This window comes from Periplaneta americana, chromosome 11 (genome assembly GCF_040183065.1).
Source record: "Periplaneta americana isolate PAMFEO1 chromosome 11, P.americana_PAMFEO1_priV1, whole genome shotgun sequence".
NCBI lineage: Eukaryota > Metazoa > Arthropoda > Insecta > Blattodea > Blattidae > Periplaneta > Periplaneta americana.
Window position 1 is genome coordinate 147,457,605 of NC_091127.1, and position 20,509 is coordinate 147,478,113.

General features: G+C 37.2%; 2 protein-coding genes and 1 non-coding gene across 5 annotated transcripts in view; 1 reads left to right on the top strand and 2 right to left on the bottom strand.

Annotated features, from left to right (window-relative positions):
* The window catches only part of LOC138709438 (coiled-coil domain-containing protein 174), a 549,941-nt gene that overhangs the window by 389,699 nt on the left and 139,733 nt on the right, over positions 1-20,509 (bottom strand). The gene's annotated exons all lie outside the window — the stretch shown is intronic.
* Positions 1-20,509, top strand: part of LOC138709442 (uncharacterized) — a 380,925-nt gene that overhangs the window by 295,159 nt on the left and 65,257 nt on the right. The window lies entirely within an intron of this gene.
* TRNAS-GCU (transfer RNA serine (anticodon GCU)) lies at positions 2,149-2,222 on the bottom strand. Its single transcript has one exon. It is a non-coding gene; the product is annotated as a tRNA-Ser (tRNA).

The window sequence follows — 20,509 nt, forward strand, 5'->3', positions numbered from 1 at the left end:
ATAATAATTTTCTGTACCTTTCTGTGGTTAGGTGCTTACTGTTCTCGATATTGCACACACACAACAGATAAATCCGGTGGCAAAACTGCAATAAAATAGTTCAACATATACTAAAAGAAATCCTATAGAGACGAACGCACATATTCATCAAGACCTTAAATAAAATTCGTATTGCAGCAACATCATACTTATATATTACATTTCAAATCTACTACTACAACCAAAACCATCACCAACCACAAACATTCATACTACGGCCAAATACTTGATTAATAATAATACCAGGCAGCTGCATACTAACAGCATTGACGTGAGTGCGAAATGTCGAGGGGCTGACATTTAGCGGAGAGGTGTTGTATTACGACCACAAATACAAATATTAACATAAATCGCTGAGAATCTGCTACAAAATTTCGCCGATTAGGTAACCTTCTTTGCGGTAAACGTTGACGGTACATCCTTCTTGCCGCACTTTAATTACGAAGACTTTCTCCATAAAGTAATAACATACGATATTCCTGAATTGTGAATGGCATTGTAAGTTGCTTACCGAATACCTATACTGAACTGCCATCCGCTCGGCAGGAGACCTATGGACAGGGAGCTTGAACTCAGCTCATCTGTACGTCTGTGCAGAATACTGTCAGGAGCAAGAATCCTGTTGAACATGTTGTCACGTCTCTCACGCCAGAATATTAACAAATTTAAGCATGCAATTTTATTTAATTTCAGGAAATCGTAGTAGAACAGACAAATATTTAAACTAATATTAAGTCTTCGTTAGATATACCTGCTAATATAATTTGTTTTCGTATTTTTACTAACTGTATCTGCAGTATAACGCAAATAAAATAAGGAAAGAAATATTTTTTTCTGGGAAAACTATAAAGTTCTGACCCTATGTTGAATGAACATTTTTTACCTTGTAGATTGTCCCCGAGGACTGTGATAAGGACGACACTTAAACCCCTCACACCCTGTATTCTGTAGTAACTGTATGAAATACTTTTCTCTGGAAAAAAAAAAAAAAAAAAAAAAAAAAAAAAAAAAAAAAAAAACTGAGACGGAAAACATTTTATGTGCAGCAAGCTAAGACTGCTGAGTAATTCATTATAAAGAAGAATAACTTTGTTCTCTCCTCATTAAACGCTTCCTATTATTCCTTTGAAACTCTTCAAGCTCCACTTTTTTTTCAACCCTGAGATACGTATCAGTGTGACAGTCTTAACGATTGTATTACTTAATTCTTGTGTCCTGAACAGAGCACCAAGACAGACAGGTATCAAACTCAATTACACGCAACATCGACGCGGTCCGCCTCATCTAACGGTCTCCAATGTAGTCGAAGACCTAGTTCAGAACGCTCGCTGTGTGGGAAGAGCTTCAGGCGAACATCAAAAGCGTTGCTAGGCCACATCCTACACCTCGATTCCAAAAGCTAAAGAAAAAGAAAATGGTTTTAGAATAATACATCAAATAACTAGCTTCGTTTGTGGCTGACGTTGGTTGCCATGAGAACCGGGCAGTCTCCTGTATAGTTAACTACCAGCATCCACTTTGCTAGACACTCAATGATTTCAAAACATGACTCGACGTCTTCACCCCCGTCGTCACTATGTCTCCCATTCCAAATCTTATTTCAGTTCAACTATCATTTTCTTCCGTTGTTCATTTGTATCTATTTTAGACCTTTTCTTTTCTGTGTGTTCCTTACTTCTTCCGTTTTTAACATTCTCTCATGCATATTATTCGTATTCAAATCCCGAAGAGTTCATGGCAGAAATCCAATTTTCTCGCTCTACTCCTGTTTCTTGTGCAATTATTTGACACATTTCGTTATGACCGTCCAAGGAGGAAGTGCGCTTGTACTGCTCGGACGTTCAGTGTCATCTTGGTTCTCAAGAAGGCGATGCCGCACGAACTGCCTAAGATATATTGTGAACTATTATTCATATTGTTTTATATAATTTCGCATAGGCTACATTTTTAAATAAATTTATTAGTGCGTTGTTTTTTTGTGATTTCTTATTTATTTTCAGTAAATTCACAGATCAGTAATTACCTTCATTTGAAATGCCGTAACAATTTAATATGCTGATTTTTTTATATGAATATTAATGAGGTACGAATAATTTCAAGGAAAAATTGTTCCGGGGCCGGGTATCGATCCCGGGATCCTTCGCTTAGCACGCGAACGCTCTACCGACTGAGCTACCCCAGGAACTATACACGACACCGTCACATTTTTTCATTTTATATCCACACAACTCACATGAGCTGACAAGACGCCAGAACTCAATTATGAGTGCACACAAATGCTGTGTGACTTAAATTGTGGTTTTCTGTTAACGTACCTCCAGTAACCAATGTATTATACAAAACTGGTTTTCAATAGTATCTCCCTGTAAAGCAGGTTTGAATAATTTCAAGGAAAAATTGTTCCGGGGCCGGGTATCGATCCCGGGATCCTTCGCTTAGCGCGCGAACGCTCTACCGACTGAGCTACCCCAGGAACTATACACGACACCGTCACATTTTTTCATTTTATATCCACATAACTCACATGAGCTGACAAGACGCCAGAACTCAATTATGAGTGCACACAAATGCTGTGTGACTTAAATTGTGGTTTTCTGTTAACGTACCTCCAGTAACCAATGTATTATACAAATCTGGTTTTCAATAGTAGCTCCCTGTAAAGCAGGTTTGAATAATTTCAAGGAAAAATTGTTCCGGGGCCGGGTATCGATCCCGGGATCCTTCGCTTAGCGCGCGAACGCTCTACCGACTGAGCTAACCCAGGAACTATACACGACACTGTCATAATTTTTCGTTTTATATCCACACAACTCACATGAGCTGACAAGACGCCAGAACTCAACTACGAGTGTATTAATGAGGTACGTTTATTATTATTACTGTTATATTAGTGTACTTAGCCGTACCCGTGCGCTCCGCTGCACCCGTTAGAAATAAATATAAAGTAATTACATAATTAAAATAGGACATTTGATCCAGGAAACATTCGTGTTTGATAGGATAAATCGTTTAATATGTTACTTAATTTAAATTGTATTTAAATAATTAAAATGCGATCATTTTGGTCCAGAGATCATTCATTTGGTGCAAAGACAATTCCTTTAACATGTTTCTTAATTGTTATTACACGCAACCATAGTTTAATCAACATTGACATCATTTAGATTTAATGTGTATACTTTATTTTACTTGCTATATGTTTCCATTGAATTATGGTAATAACTTAATTTTAACCCTTGTTTTCTACGTAATGGCGCTTGACCCACTATGGTTCTGACCCTTCAAATAACTTAAATTATATATTATATTATATTATATATTATATAAAAAGTGTGTTGATAACGGAAGTACGCCGATAAGTAAGTTTTTAATTTATTATGGGGGCTCTTGAATCTCAGGAACAACAACTTTTACAACATCGAAACATAATCTGCTTCGTTCATTACCAAATTTTTTGCATTGCATTTAATGCATATGTATTTTAACACGATTCAATAACCTAAGCTGTTGATAAAGCGTCGTAAAATAACCTACTAAAATAAAAATAAAAATAAAAACACGATTCAATTGAGCATAGTTAAAATTTGGACACTACTGCCTTACATGATCAATTCTGGTTGACTAAAATTTCCCTTACATGATCAACTCTGGTTGACTAAAATTTACTCTTTGCCAGGCAACACAACAGTAGGTATGTTTTCTAGCATATCGAAGAGAATTTGTACCTGACCAGTTTTGCATATTGATACAAGCTTTAAAACCCTTTCTCCACTGTCTTACGTTTATTTCCCAGCCATTCTTGTGTAAATTCGTTTCCTTTTTCTGCTCCATGTGGAACGAAATTTATAAGAGATACACTACTAAATATTTAATTTCGCGTTCAACTTCTAGACATTTGTTGCATATATACTTAATATTTCAAAGCTTGTGCCTTGCGTCTAGATTTTGGAAACCTATTCCTGGCTCTCACCGCAAGAGCCGTAGGAAATCGTGGGAGAGGGGCTAGGGCAGCTGCGCGGCTGTAGAGCTCACGACTTCGCTGGAAGCGATTCGTCGTCGTGGATCGGACACAATGCCTAACTCCACAGGCCATCGCTATATAATTAAACGCACATATCCACATTCAATAACACTGAAAAAGCAAACACAATGCTCTCACAAAACAAGCTCTTTCCGTCCTGTAGGCTACTCGTCCCGTCTGTCTACTACTCACGTCTGCCTCTGTTTATGGTTCTCATATCCAAAGAGGTTTTAACCTAAGTCCGTCTAAAAGAAGATCTAAAATTAGAAGGAAACATCAATGAATCAATGAATGTATATTTGTTTTCAAGCAATATACTTTTCTGTGAGGAGGCACTTCACATTATTAGTATACAGTACCGACTCCCCGTTTTACAACACCTCTCGTACAAGTCATTTAGGGGATTACTTATTTTTAATTTATTATTGCAATTCTTTCACTAGTTTTTTCTTGTCTGTCATCAATTCTTCCACAAGTTTACTCCTAACCCATTATTATACCAAAAATACTCCCCTCCTGCATGACACATTTCCCCTCACTCTACATCTCTAATTATTTGCACTTTTAACTACTCACTTTTTCACATTGCTACTTTTTAGGTTCTTCTCTCACGACTTATTTCCCCTCCACACCATTTCCTTAAGTCATACTGTTTTTTCACCTTGTTTTCCCCTCTTCCTTCATCACTGCTCCCTGAATTGTCTCCTACTTGCATTACTCTACTTCTCGTCAGCCTCGATTTAGATCTTAGTTCCTTCACCCGCTTCGGAATGGCATATATACTTAAGGGAGTAGCAAATAGTGTTTCCGGTTCTCAATCATTTATCCAAAGAGTGTTTCCGGTTCTCAATCATTTATCCAAAGGTATAGCCAGGTTAATATTAGAACTGTTAGTAAAAATAAAATGATGTCCCTGTACTGAGGTGCATTTCTATCTGTGATAGTATGCTCTCGTTAAAAAAATATTTCTGCAGAGGCGACTGTTTACAGGAAAATAATACAATATCAGTTTCTGAAGTTTCTGGACACCCCTCAGCCCCTGTACTTAGAGAAATGCTAATAAATTACATTACGTCTGATTCACTTAATACCTGTAGGTATAGGCACGTAAGATCATACGGATATTTTATTGATAAATTATAGTATACAAGGCAAAGCCTCAATTACCTATCGCAGGGAGTTGGAAGTGCAGAGTCTCTCGGGAACAGCAAGCACTTCAATCTTCAGTTTAACCACATAGAGGTATAGAAAAAAAAGACATGAGATCTTACTTTCTCATTATAAGCAGCATTTGAAACTAATTAAAATTATATATCTTAAATAAAGAAAGTATGTCGAATAAGCTTTCTTATTTGTACATTCTTTTCTTTAGTCAGAGATATCTATTTAAGAATAATTAATGTCAATAATAATGACACATATATAAATTGATAATTTACTTACAACTTACAAATGGTTTTTAAGGAACCCACAGGTTCATTGCCGCCCTCACATACGCCCGCCATCGGTCCCTATCCTGTGCAAGATTAATCCAGTCTCTATTATCATATCCCACCTCCCTTAAATCCATACGAATATTTATTTACAAATGGCTTTTAAGGAACTCGGGGTTCATTGCCGCCCTCACATAAGCCCGCCATCGGTCCCTATCCTAAGCAAAATTAATCCAGTCCCTACCATCATATCCCACCTCCCTCAAATCTATTTTAATATTATCCTCCCATCTAAGTCCTGGCCTCCCCAAAAGTCTTTTCCCCTCAGATCTTCCAATTAATACTCTATATGCATTTCTGGATTCACCTACACGTTGAAGCGAACACGTATGTGAATTTTTACCGCACTCTCCTTAACCAGTTATTGTAGATAACCATTTACTTCCTACAGCTGCTAAATCAGATGTAATGGTGAACTGTGTTAGTGGTTAGCGCAGTGGAAGCAATAGAATTAACTGAATGTATAACAATTAAAATAACAATGTACAATGAGTTGATAGATGAAATAAATATCCGTATGATAGAACAATGACAGTGTTAACATACAATAATACTGAATCTACTATACTCAATGGCCGCAACTCTTACAATATTCCTTCCAGGTAACTTCCTATACAGAGTGTCCATAAAATAAGTAACTATTTTGATGAAAGCGATATAGTTGATGATATTTGTATTCATAAGACGATTGTACGCTACAAACTCACTCATACACGCTCATTGGTTCCTTTCGACATGTCGTCCATTGATGTCCCTGCACAATTCCCATCTGGACACGGTTTTACGGAATGCATTTCGCAGAAACTGTGGTGTGATTAGTGACACTGCATCACGAATTCTTTGTTTCAGTTCATCAACGTTAGACACTTTTCTTGTGTAGACCTTGTATGTCCTAAATCTGTATGTTGTCTTTCCCGTCAGTTGCAAATTCCGAAATCAACAGTGTTCTAAGTGCTGAAGTTCACCTTGAAGAAGCGTGCATATCATTTGCAAGTGTCACACCAGTTGCATGAAGAGGACCTTGCGGAACGGATGGCGATGTGCATAGATTTGCTGGATTCTGTGGAGACTGGTGATTTAATGTCACACGTGTTGTTCAGTGATGAGGCAACATTCCATATAAGTGGACAAGTGAAACGGCATTACTGTCGGATTTGGGCCGACAAACCTTCAACGGATTTCATTGAGCATATCAGAGACAGTCCAAAGACCAATGTGTGGTTGGGAATCATGCAGACAAAGATCTATGGACCATTTTTTTTTAGAGAGAAGACCATTACTAGTGCCTGTGTCCAGATGGGAATTGTGCAGGGACATCAATGGACGACATGTCTTACGAATACAAATATCATGAACTATATCGTTTTCATGAAAATACTTATTTTATGGACACCCTGTACAATATCGATCATACACTTTAACCTTCGGCCATTCATAAACTATATCGACACATCTGTACAATAATGTTTTGTGCGAGATCGTGCGTATTTGCTTGTTTTCCGCACAGAACCAATACGCGGTAAGTGTGAAATACCACATTCAGTATTCCCAACGTAACACACATAACAATTTCCCTCTTCTTACCGCTTAAGCGCGACATTCATTCTACTGCTTTAGGCTTTTAACATATTATTTTTAGAGACGTTTAACATTGTAATAATTATAAATTGGAAACTTACCACTGCAATTTCACCTAAATTGCAATGTTAATTATTGTTTTTAAATATTTGCAAAAATTAAGTAAAGTCTACTACTCCACGAAACTTATTGCATTCCTGATACAAGTAACATTAAGGAAGCCGTGAAAAAATCAACAAGATTCCAGATGCCGATGTTATTACTGCAATATGTTATATAAATAATATTGTTAAAATATTAAAATGAAAAATAAATCATTACATAACCTTACCGTTTGTTTTAAGTTCGCATTTATAGACTGGGGGGAAAAAAAGACAGACGTATATCACACCCTGCTGGAGTATAGTAAACACAGAAAACATTTTATAGCAACAATGTCGAAGAAAGATATTTTGGTTTTCCGAAGTTGCCGTCATTAAACAGAAACCAACATGGAGATTTCATTGAAACTAATTAGAAATTCGTCTTTCAGGTATGTAATAAACGATCTTCGCACAAAATAATGTACGATACACGAGCGGTATGTTTGTTTTCATGTTCTCGGAAATTAAAAAAGCTCAACTACGTTTCGCTTTTTCAATCTTTTCCTCGAACATGAAAACGTCAACATACCGCTCTTGTAACGTATATTACTATTACAACTCTGGCGTATCGCACCGTAATGAGAGTCTCAGCCGGGGAAGATGGAGTAGGGAGTTAAGGGGAAATCTGCACTGACTCGATTCAGTTATTAGTGCACAGGTCTGGCTTAAGAGTATGCGAGCGATCAACCAAAAGTCGAGTCTCCGCGTTGCGGTTCCTCTACAACACATATTTATATTCACCCAGTACATGTTCATATGAAATTACTAGCCGTACCCGTGCGCTCCGCTGCACTCGTTAGAAATAAATATAAAGTAATTACATAATTAAAATAGGACGTTTGATCCAGGGAAGATTCGTGTTTGATAGAAGGATAAATCGTTTAATATGTTACTTAATTTAAATTGTATTTAAATAATTAAAATGCGATCATTTTGGTCCAGAAACCACTCATTTGGTGCAATGACAATTCCTTTAACATCTTTCTTAATTTTTATTACATGCATCGATACTTTAATGAAGACTGACATATCATTTAGATTTAATGTGTATACTTTATTTTACTTCCTATATGTTTCCATTGAATTATGATAATAACTTAATTTTAATCCTTGTTTTCTACGTATTCAGTAAATGGCGCTTGGGGCACTATGGTTCTGAACCCTTCAAATAACTTAAATTATATTATATTATATTATATTATATTATATTATATAAAAATGTGTTGATAACGGATGTACACAGATAAGTAAGTTTTTAATTTGTTATGGGGGATCTTGAATCTCAGGAGGAACAAATTTTATTTTACAACAGCGCAACATAATCTGCTTGGCTCATTACCCAATTTTATTGCATTGCATTTAATGCATATGTATTTTATGTATTTTAACACGATTCAATTGAGCATAGTTAAAATTTGGATTATAAAACAATGAAATGCTAAGCTAACATATTATTACTGCATACCAAATCAATACACCCTTGTGGTTCGTTAATTCTCTGAGATAAACATTTTTTTAAGAAATACAGGAAACGAATACACAGAATAACCTATCAAGTTGTTTGTGCATAAGAATCTATTTTAATCTTACCTGTCCTCAATTCAATCCGAAGTTACTGTAATAACATTATAGCATTATGTCCATATAGAGAAACTACACTTTCCAATGGTGAAATAATAATTAATTACACAAATCGGTTAATTTAGCTTCCGATATTACTTCATATAAACACAGAAACATTCTCTGTAGGCTATGATTCATAGCTTTCGATTGTTGTTGACCAAGGTCCCTTATAGACGAATTCATTTGTTAATTTCATTACATCGCCTTAGATGGCAGTTATTTTAATTTTGAAACTCATTTATCTCATTAAATATCAGTCCTATCAAAATGTTTCAAAGAATAAAACTTATCGGAAATGAGTTTTAAAGAAATATTTGTTATATAACATTTTTCACAAAAATCAATAATAAGCGAGATATTTCGATTTATTTAATTCAGACCCCTTTATAACCCCCCCTTTTAAATAATGTATTTTGAATGCCATATAGCCTAAAATCTAAGTTACTACGAAGTTAATTTATATTCCAATTTTCATCGAAATCGGTTCAGCCATTATCGCCTGATAAGGTAACAAACATACAGACAGACAGACATACAAACAAAAATTTCAAAAAAGCGATTTTCGGTTTCAGGGTAGTTAATTATACATGTTAGGACCAATTATTTTTGGAAAATCGAAAATTACCAGAAAAATTTCGGCTACAGATTTATTATTAGTATAGATTATGGCAGAAACTGTCCTATGATAATTGAACATTTCATATAATCAAAGAAAGGCAATTCATTAAACAGTCCGTTTAATCTACATAATTCCGGAAGCCGAAATAATTAAACAATTATGCAGTGAAAGAAAAGGAAAAAATCGATATTACAAATAAATAAGCTCATACTTGCTTTGTGCACGACGAAGACGAAATCCCAGGTTCCTTTGTCGAGAAACTGTCAGAATAGGGATATCCTCAACTAGTACCAACAGATAGCGCGCGTGTACTTTGAGGGATGCGCTTTGCGTGTGCATTTGTTTTCCGGTATTTAAACATTGAAGATTTACGTAATATATAAGTACATTAATTATTCTTAAAAACAACTCAAAATGCCAAATTTTTGTTGTGTTCCTATATGTAAAATCCAGGGAAAGCATTTTGTCTTCATTCAGGTCCCGAAATATTCTGAATATATGTTTTAAACCTTAAAAATGTAACTAATTAAATTGTGCCTCAAAAGTGCTAGCTATTAAACAAAAATAACCACTTCAAGTAAGGAATTGCTAGATACAGTTTCATTTTGGAAGAGGGAAAAGAAAAATTAATGCAACCTCGACAGCAATCTATGTTAGTTTAGATTATATTCAGTGCTTCTTGAACTCTCCGAAGTTTACGCCTGCAGCAAACTCTCTATTAACTGGGATGTTTATTGTCCAGGACGATCCATAGTGAAATCCATTTCGTGAATAATGTTTTTAATATGCTGTATACTAATTATTAAAACCATACTTTTACTTCAAATTTTCAAAATCATCCTACACACAGGAATAATCGTGATACTGCGATCATATTATATCATCTTATCTAACATTGCATTTGATCTTTCTGCAACTATAAAAAAAATACGAGAAATTCAATCTCGATAGTTCCTTCCCAATAAAAAAACACATTGGTGGCTGCATATCTAGTTCTTAGCGTATGGTACTTACAATACTAATGATCAAAGAGGCAATATTCACCTTCGACAAAGTTCCTATTTTATTTATTTTTATTTGTGCACCTCGTTCTCGAAGTTCTCGTTTAGGTTCATGAATATTCATTTTACTCGTATATACGCGTATTCTGCATATTGCAGATTTCCCCATCCATTTCTTAAGGGGAATCGCTCATTATTATACAAGTTTACGCTTTTATTTATTGTAAAATAAATTAAATTAAATTATGACGTAAGAAAATACTAAATTATAATAAATTGTACTAAATTATACACAATAATTATAAATATAATTTTGACACGCACAAAAAATTAACAAGTGGAAGAACGCAATCAACTATAGCATATGACATAATATTGCCGTACAACATGTTGGGCCGCATGGAACGCTCCTGCCATCTAACGGTAAAACTTTCCACCTGTCCTATTTCGTACATTAAGCAGAAGATCAAGCACACAACTACACTCAAGTGGAATACATAATGGAACTCTAGTGTTAAAGGCTCTGTGACCAAGAAATTATTCTTTCCCAATGTACAAGACAGACTATGTTGCAGTCAGTTCTCAACCGACTTCTTTTACACCCAATTTATGACCGGCCATGGAAAATTCGGTTCCTACTTTGAAAGATTTAGGATTAAAAGTGCAGAAGAATCTCTGTGCATATGCAAAGAGAATCAGACTGTTGAACATTTGATTTTTCACTGTCCAGTGTTCGAAAGGAAAAGACACTTTTTAAGATATCATATCTCGGACTGCAATTTAAATTACTCCACACCCCTTTACCATTTTCTTAGAAAAAAATGTTGTTACAAACAATTCACAGAGTTTATACACCACATCCACGCAAGACTGTAGCTGTTAATTGTATATAAATTAATGATGTTATAAAATCCTAATGCACTATGTAAAACAAGGTGTCCATCTTTGGGACATAATAATAGTAATAACAACAATAACTATGTTTGTATTATAGATTTTACTATTGTTGAGTATTTGATGACAGGTATATAGTTTGTAACCATAAGTAATTTTGTTTTTATTTTTTTTTTTACTATCGCAAACCAACTATATAATAGGTGTTTTATTTGTAACTACGCCAATTCTGTGCATTATCTCATTAATATTGCTTAAAATTATGTATAAAATCACAAATTAATGTAATAATCTTGCAATTTCTCTACACCTTCGATTATAATTTCTAATTTTATTTCATTTTGTTTTAACTGAAAGTAATTATTGCATAACGTATTTAGTATTGTTTACTGTCTCTTAATTAGTGTATTTATACTGTAACTATGACTCAGACCTACTATTAATTCTTTAAAATTGCGTATTATCACTACATAATGTATTTCACATGTAACAAACTACAACCCTAATATACCAAAGGTAAAATAGGGTTTCAATATTTGGATAACAATAATAATAACGGTAAAACTTGCCATAAGATATCCCTATTGTGGTGATGACGAACCTGTTCAACTACCAAGAAATGCAGATGCTTCGTGCATGACGATTGTCAAGTATACCAACATTGGAAATGCAGAAAATAAAAACAAATTAGGCCTATATAATATTTATGTGGCCGGAAAGTACTAATTAGCGTATCACAATGAACAGTCACAGGAATTACGTTATGCGATGAAGATACGTATATGCTGATAATTGTATCCCTATTAACTGGATTTGAATATTGTTTCATCAATCGACTGCATTGTTTTCGTTTGTTTACATAGTCGTCATCCAATTAAGTTCTCTCAGTCCACACGCACGGAATAACTCTGGTACTGATTATACGATTCCACCAGTTTCAGGCTGAACCTTTCAAAACTGTTTTGTCAATTGAAGCTGCATTCAGACGAAATACGCACATTTGAATGGTTCGATAACAACAAAGGAAACATTTTGGTCAGAAAGAGATAAAAGGGTAAATATAGCAGTCTCGCGTCTTTGCAAAGGGTTCACTATTGTCTCACTACACAGTACGTCGTCCCACTGAAAGCACTTACAATTTTGAATGGAATAAAAAGTATATAAAAACCAAAAGGACATAACCTACTACAACAAACGAATCTCATGTCCAGTCTTGGATTAGAATTAACGATCTTACAGTCTGTGTACAGTTTATGTTTATCTCGATGAGGATCTACCATAAGGAATAATATAGAACCGATACAAAACAAAGCATGCAAGCTAGCTCATAGGTATATATTATTTTAATGTACCGAAGTACATATGATATTTCCATGCAGATATTCTGCGTCATCATACGATGAAAGCGTAATGGAACGGAGAAAAATTCTCTCCGGCGCCGGGATTTGAACCCGGGTTTTCAGCTCTACGTGCTGATGCTTTATCCACTAAGCCACACCGGATACCCACCCCGGCGTCGGACAGAATCGTCTCAGATTAAGTTCCAACTCTGGGTTCCCTCTAGTGGCCGCCCTCTGCACTACGTCATAGATATCTATGAACGTAGGACATGTGCTGAGGTGCACTCGTTATGAGTGACTAGTTGGCCGGGATCCGACGGAATAAGCGCCGTCTTAAATCACGAAGTGATTTACGCATATCATATATATTATTTTAATGTACCGAAGTACATATGATATTTCCTTACAGATATTCTGCGTCATCATACGATGAAAGAGTAATGGAACGGAGAAAAATTCTCTCTGGCGCCGGGATTTGAACCCGGGTTTTCAGCTCTACGTGCTGATGCTTTATCCACTAAGCCACACCGGATACCCACCCCGGCGTCGGACAGAATCGTCTCAGATTAAGTTCCAACTCTGGGTTCCCTCTAGTGGCCGCCCTCTGCACTACGTCATAGATATCTATGAACGTAGGACATGTGCTGAGGTGCACTCGTTATGAGTGACTAGTTGGCCGGGATCCGACGGAATAAGCGCCGTCTTAAATCACGAAGTGATTTACGCATATCATATATATTATTTTAATGTACCGAAGTACATATGATATTTCCTTACAGATATTCTGCGTCATCATACGATGAAAGAGTAATGGAACGGAGAAAAATTCTCTCCGGCGCCGGGATTTGAACCCGGGTTTTCAGCTCTACGTGCTGATGCTTTATCCACTAAGCCACACCGGATACCCACCCCGGCGTCGGACAGAATCGTCTCAGATTAAGTTCCAACTCTGGGTTCCCTCTAGTGGCCGCCCTCTGCACTACGTCATAGATATCTAGGAACGTAGGACATGGTGCTGAGGTGCACTCGTTATGAGTGACTATTTGGCCGGGATCCGACGGAATAAGCGCCGTCTTAAATCGTGGGTGGGTATCCGGTGTGGCTTAGTGGATAAAGCATCAGCACGTAGAGCTGAAAACCCGGGTTCAAATCCCGGCGCTGGAGAGAATTTTTCTCCGTTCCATTACTCTTTCATCGTATCTCATAGGTGTTAAAACATCCAGGCGCTATATTACTAAGCCTAGGATTTCTAGAATAAAATTTTATTTAAGTCGGTTTTAGGATTTTATATATTTTGAAAGAACTGTGTTCGAGTACCATATCTTCGAGCAAAATTTTATACTTTTTATAACGTATTGAAAATCATCGATCAATGATTATGTGAACCTAAGTTTTCAGGTCTGATTGTAGAGTAAAGTTCCTCCGTCCCGCGTAACCACTCCTCGCGTGAACTCGTAGCGCGAAGTCACGGATGCTTTCCTTTTGTTACTTTGTAAAAACAGTGTCACTAGGGCTCCAAAGTTGAGGACAAATACTTTTTTTTCGAGTGTCCGAAGACGAGATGGAGATGACTATTGTGATATACTGCAATGTTAATTGAGGTAAATTTTCCGAAGTCCCATTTCTATAACCCTATTGTGGTGAAGCCAGATATTCTAGTTATATTAATTTCGATTTCTTTCCCCAGGATGTCCGTTGCGGGTTCGCTGAATTCATTCTAGGTGGCAAAAATCGTCCATTCTCCAAGTACTTTTTTTTTTTTTTTTTTTTTTACAAACAAGGAATTTATTTTTCAAATTATGTTAATCTAAAAAATATATAGGGTGTTTCCGAGGTGGTGTTACAAACTTTCAGGGATGATGGCGAAGGGCACATGTATCAATTTGAGATATGGAACCCTGGTCCGGAAATGACCGAGTTGAAAGTTACAAACAAAAATAGTTGTGTGAAAATGAAATAATTTGATTCCTCTGTACATCTTATTTATGTGTATTTATCTGTACATCTTAAACATACTGTATTCATCTGACGTTGTTTACGTTGTCTACTTACAGTATTCCATTCAGTGCGCTGTCTGAGGGATGGGGACAGGAAACTACACTAAAGCAATGCAGATAGCGTAATGTGTAACGGACATGGTCGGTCCTGATATGCACGTCTGTAGACAGCAGTGTATGTGTACAAGTTGCAGTGTCCAGTCGATCAGTCCTAGTGAAATGGAGGAGTACACGAGAGCGGAATAAGCAGATCTGATGTTCGAATACAGATGAGCCAATGGGAACAGTAGACAAGCTCACAGATTGTATCGGGCAAGTACCCACGTAGGAGACATCCGGCCCATACCATATTTCCACGACTGTTCCAAAGGTTAAGGGAAGAAGGGCACGTGGTCCCAAATTACGATTCTATTTCCACACAACTGTCTTTGCTTATAACTTTCAACTCAGTCATTTCCGTACCATGGTTCCTTATCTCAAATTGATATATGTGCCATTCGCCATCATCCCTGAAAGTTTGTAACATCACCTCGGAAACACTCTGTATAATGTCTGAAAGAAGAAGCATTTCAATCATATAGTGTTTTTCGCACTGTATATTGCGTACCACCAGATTCTGTAGTTTTGAAACATTATATTCATTAAATATGTAATTGAAACTGAAATTATTAATTAATTTGGATCACAATTTTACGTCTCTTTTTCCAGTCTTTAGGTCCTTTTAAGTATATCTTTAGGTCTTTTTAAAGGTCTTTTTAGACAATTTATAGGCCTCCAACTTCCGAGTCCTAATTATCACAACTTCAGCCAGGTTAAATGAGGTGTCAGATAACCACGTGTACTGTTCTCCAACCAGGAGATCAACCGTGAAAGGAATGTGCTTACTATTGCGTCATCTATTGGAGCGAAGTAGATAGATAATATTATCGTTATAACGTTAGTTTAAAAACCATGCGCTCTCCTGCATGTGTTATTTCCTGTATGGAGGGATTAAAAGACCAGGAGATTAACAGTGATCTAATTTTCTAACTAGGGTAGCATAAATATGTGTGTAACAATGTTATTGTTTGTGCTGTGAGAGCGAGCCAATAGAGATACGAGTACCCACGTGTGTGACCTTATGACATCTTATGACATCAACATTCATTCGCAGCATTACCCCGCTGCTTTTCATTCCGCAAAGACTTTCTCGTAGTTGGAGCACAGTAAGTAATCGGTGATTATAAACAGTACACCAAATTATATTGTAATGACGATTATTTTTATCGTGGTTTCGTAAATCATGGCTACTACGTTTTTAACCGAAGCTGAAGCACATCCCCGTCAGACCTACAAATGTAAGCTCGTCGCTGTTGAACGTCGAGCTACACAATCAGGTAACACCATCACCTAGGTAACAGCGTTCCTCGGAGTTATTCGTCTGAAGAGCCTCCCCCGCTCAGCATTCGCACATCAGTGGTCACTGCTGTGATGTGCGTCACCACAGCAACGCGTCACTTTGAGAACTCTGACGCCACTGAACAGTCGGGTAGCGCTACCTCCTATCATGTCGATCGTGACCTCTAGTCCGCCCCCGAGAGGCCACGATTACCTGAACTCTGTTCCTCGCGATAATTAAATTAATCAAAATAATTGCTCGTGCCAACAGGATGGTCCCGCAACTGTAATCCGATACGCACTACGCAGGGATCGGCCCCCTAATACATATTCCTGCATCATAACGAGTGGGGAACTTTCACGGCTAAAATGCAATTTATACAAGTTCTTTGGTGTCTAAGCTCTAAGATATTTGACACGGAAATGTAGTGGCTCGTACAGTCTTAAACATAAAAATTTACCTATCTCTTGTAGGATGAAAGAGTAATGGAACGGAGAAAAATTCTCTCCGGCGCCGGGATTTGAACCCGGGTTTTCAGATCTACGTGCTGATGCTCTATCCACTAAGCCACACCGGATACCACCCCGGCGTCGGACAGAATCGTCTCAGATTGAGTTCCAACGTAGTGACGTAGTGCAGAGGGCGGCCACTAGAGGGAACCCAAGAGTTGGAACTTAATCTGAGACGATTCTGTCCGACGCCGGGGTGGTATCCGGTGTGGCTTAGTGGATAAAGCATCAGCACGTAGAGCTGAAAACCCGGGTTCAAATCCCGGCGCCGGAGAGAATTTTTCTCCGTTCCATTACTCTTTCATCGTATGATGATGCAGAATATCTGCATGGAAATATCATATGTCCTTCGGTACATTAAAATAATATATAATTATGATATGCGTAAATCACTTCGTGATTTAAGACGGCGCTTATTCCGTCGGATCCCGGCCAACTAGTCACTCATAACGAGTGCACCTCAGTACATGTGTGGACTTCGGTCCTACGTTCATAGACATCTATGACGTAGTGCAGAGAGCGGCCACTAGAGGGAACCCAAGAGTTGGAACTTAATCTGAGACGATTCTGTCCGACGCCGGGGTGGTATCCGGTGTGGCTTAGTGGATAAAGCATCAGCACGTAGAGCTGAAAACCCGGGTTCAAATCCAGGCGCCGGAGAGAATTTTTCTCCGTTCTATTACTCTTTCATCGTACGATGACGCAGAATAACTGCATGGAAATATCATATGTACTTCGGTACATTAAAATAATATATTGTGAATTTTATTAGTAACAACAATGTAATTTACGCCACAACAATAATTCCTTTCTACAATTCGCCTTAAACGCTCTCGTCAACAATTGGATTTTCACTTAACACAGTATTCGTTATAGCACTCCACCGACGACAATGACAATTTACTTGGACTAGTACGAACAACAATGAACTGTTAATCTTAACTAATATTTACAAAGCACTATTTACAAATGAGAACTATCATTTCTCAGTTCACAGTTCTTCTAGCTCAGTCACTCGAGTTCACAATATCTCGAACCACAGACCTCCAGAGACAGTTCACTGTACTCGAACTCAGGTCCCTCCAACTGCGGTCCACTGCACTCGAACTCAGGTCCCTCCAACTGCGGTCCACTGCACTCGAACTCAGGCCTTCGGATGCTGACGCAGATGAGGACGCACACTCGAGTCGAACTCCGGTACACAAGACTGGCTTGCTTGCTCTGGCTTTCTCACTGACTGACTGACTAATCAACTGAAAACTGCTGTCGTTCCTTCGCGACCGTAATTTATAACCACAGCGACGTAGCCTCGAAAGTTCCACGCGTCTCTAGAGATGGCACTCCAGAAAAATCCAGAGCCCTCTCCTCTCTACCAGCACCAGATGCGCGCGCACTCTCTCTCCACTCTCTCGCCGCGTTGGCCCTTTCCCCTCTCCGCCGCGCGCCATCCCAAAGTGCTCCGCGCGATCTTCTCTCTTGCGGGACGCTGGTCGTGAGTTCGAATCTCACGTCGCTGTCACAATATCTAGCTCTTGTAGCTTGAATTTGTGAAAGTCCAGCTTCGGACAGCGCCTGGTTCACACGATGAAAAATCTGTCGTATTTATAACCATTAAGAGAGATCATTATAAATTATTTACAACACTTGATCTAGCTCAGACTTGCCTAATTTCGTGTTACTAAGGGTTTGGTACAAAAATAACGTTCAAATAAAAAAAAACAATGTTTTTAACGTACGTACATCTTTAGATTTCAGTAAGTTAAATGTCAGCATTTTTACCTTAAATAAATTTATGCTCGGCCATGCTGAAATGTAGTAATTATACACCTGGCAGCAGCCCTTTAATGCACCTCATTAAAGTACACCTATTCATTAAAGTTCAGGTATCCCACCAATCAGAAAACACCATTGTAGCAATATGAAAGCACAAGTATCGATTATTCTCGGATATGCAATCGAAAGACAACTAGCGAAACGTCACGGAGGCTGGAAATCCAATACTGTCGCAGAAGGTTATGTTCTGTTACTATAATAATTAGCGTTAATTGTAAATAATATTCAAATAAATTCAATTTGTCATCTCGTTTTTCAATGTCTAAATCAATTTCAAGGTTATATCAAGATTATTATTTTACTCTATAGATTATATCAAGGTCAATGGCATTTCTTTCTCGGAAAAAATCAATACTTTCGCGTCTGCGAACATCTCACAATTTACGAGATATTGCACAAGGTCAGTTCCGCTCCCCAGTCAGATAAGAATAACATGAATACTTATGAATAATTTCAAGTTAGAAATATGGTCGAGCTCGTTTCATAAACATACTCGCGTCTTAATTACTACCATTATAGGCTCGTTGCATAATGTACTATTATACAATATTTACAAACAAACAATACAAATAAACAAAAAGAAATAGCACTCTAGAATGGTTGGTATAATTTCGTGATACTACAAGGGTATAGAAAAAAATTCTCAAGTAAATTAAATTCGCATTTCTAAGAAACATAAAATATAACGTTAAACAAAGCGTTTATAGGCCTATTTGTTTACTTGAGATACGAAAAAAAATTCTAGCCTTTTAATAAGTGCCTAGTAATTAAATAAAGATTGGGGAACTGATTATTATAGCTACACTGAAAGGTAAAGATGATGTTTCAAATAGGCTACTTGATTGTTTATACATATATAACAATTGCCAAATCAGATAAAAATTCAGTCTGATATAAACAACTGTGACGATTCAAGGCTGCTTGACGTTCGAGAGTTGATCATTCCCGAAGTCCCGATGTCTTGAACGTCGCTTTATTCCTAACTACAACGTCTTTGCTTTATTCACTCACAAGCAGTCAACGATGTCGGCAATATTGTCGTGCGGGTTTTCGGCTTTGCGGGCGCTGTTAATCTTGTTTTCTTGATCGTTGTTCAACTGTAATCATAATCACCATCAACAACAGCAGTAAAGAAAACCTATCAGGCTCGTTCCGGTCTCTTAAAGGATGAAACATATCAAATTCTCAAGAGAATAAAATTGGTAGTTACAATTTAACTCTCAAGAGAATAAAATTGGTAGTTACAATTTAACAAGACGGAAGACAAAATATTTTATTGAACCTACAATCAGATAAGTAGAATATACCTGGGACTACAAGGACGAAATGAAATTATATATATATAATACAGTCCAGGAGGGGGGGAGACGTATTGCTGCTGATGATGATGATGATGATGATGATGATGATGATGATGATGATGATTAGGATGAACTAGTGTCCGAACGTAAATGAAACAGCGAATGGACCTTATTAAACTATATGGCCTTATTCGCCTCCAGTACGTTAAACATGGTTTCGAAATAGTTCAGGCAACATATTAAACAATTTTATTCGAAAATGAGTAAGTTAGCCCAATTTCCATGCCGAAGACCCGGATTCAAGTCTCGATAAATCGAAGTGAAATTTCCGGTAAGAAAAATGTGTGTTTGTGACAGGTTTTTGGGATTTATTTCCTTTTATCCTTGAAAATTCCACCGTTTGTCTATTAATGACGATGATAACCATAATAGTACATTATGCAACGAGCCTATAATGGTAGTAATTAAGACGCGAGTACGTTTATGAAACGAGCGCAAGCGAGTTTCATAATTTTCATACGAGCGTCTGAATTACCATTATAGGCAAGTTTCATACGACTTTTTATGCTCGACCATATTTCTAACTTGAAATTATTCATAAGTAGGCCTATTCATGTTATGCTTATCTAAGTGAAGAGCGGAACTGACCTTCTAAATTGTGAGATGTGCGCAGACGCGAAAGTATTGATTTTTTCCGAGGGGCGAATGTCATTGACCTTGATATAATCTAGAGAGTAAAA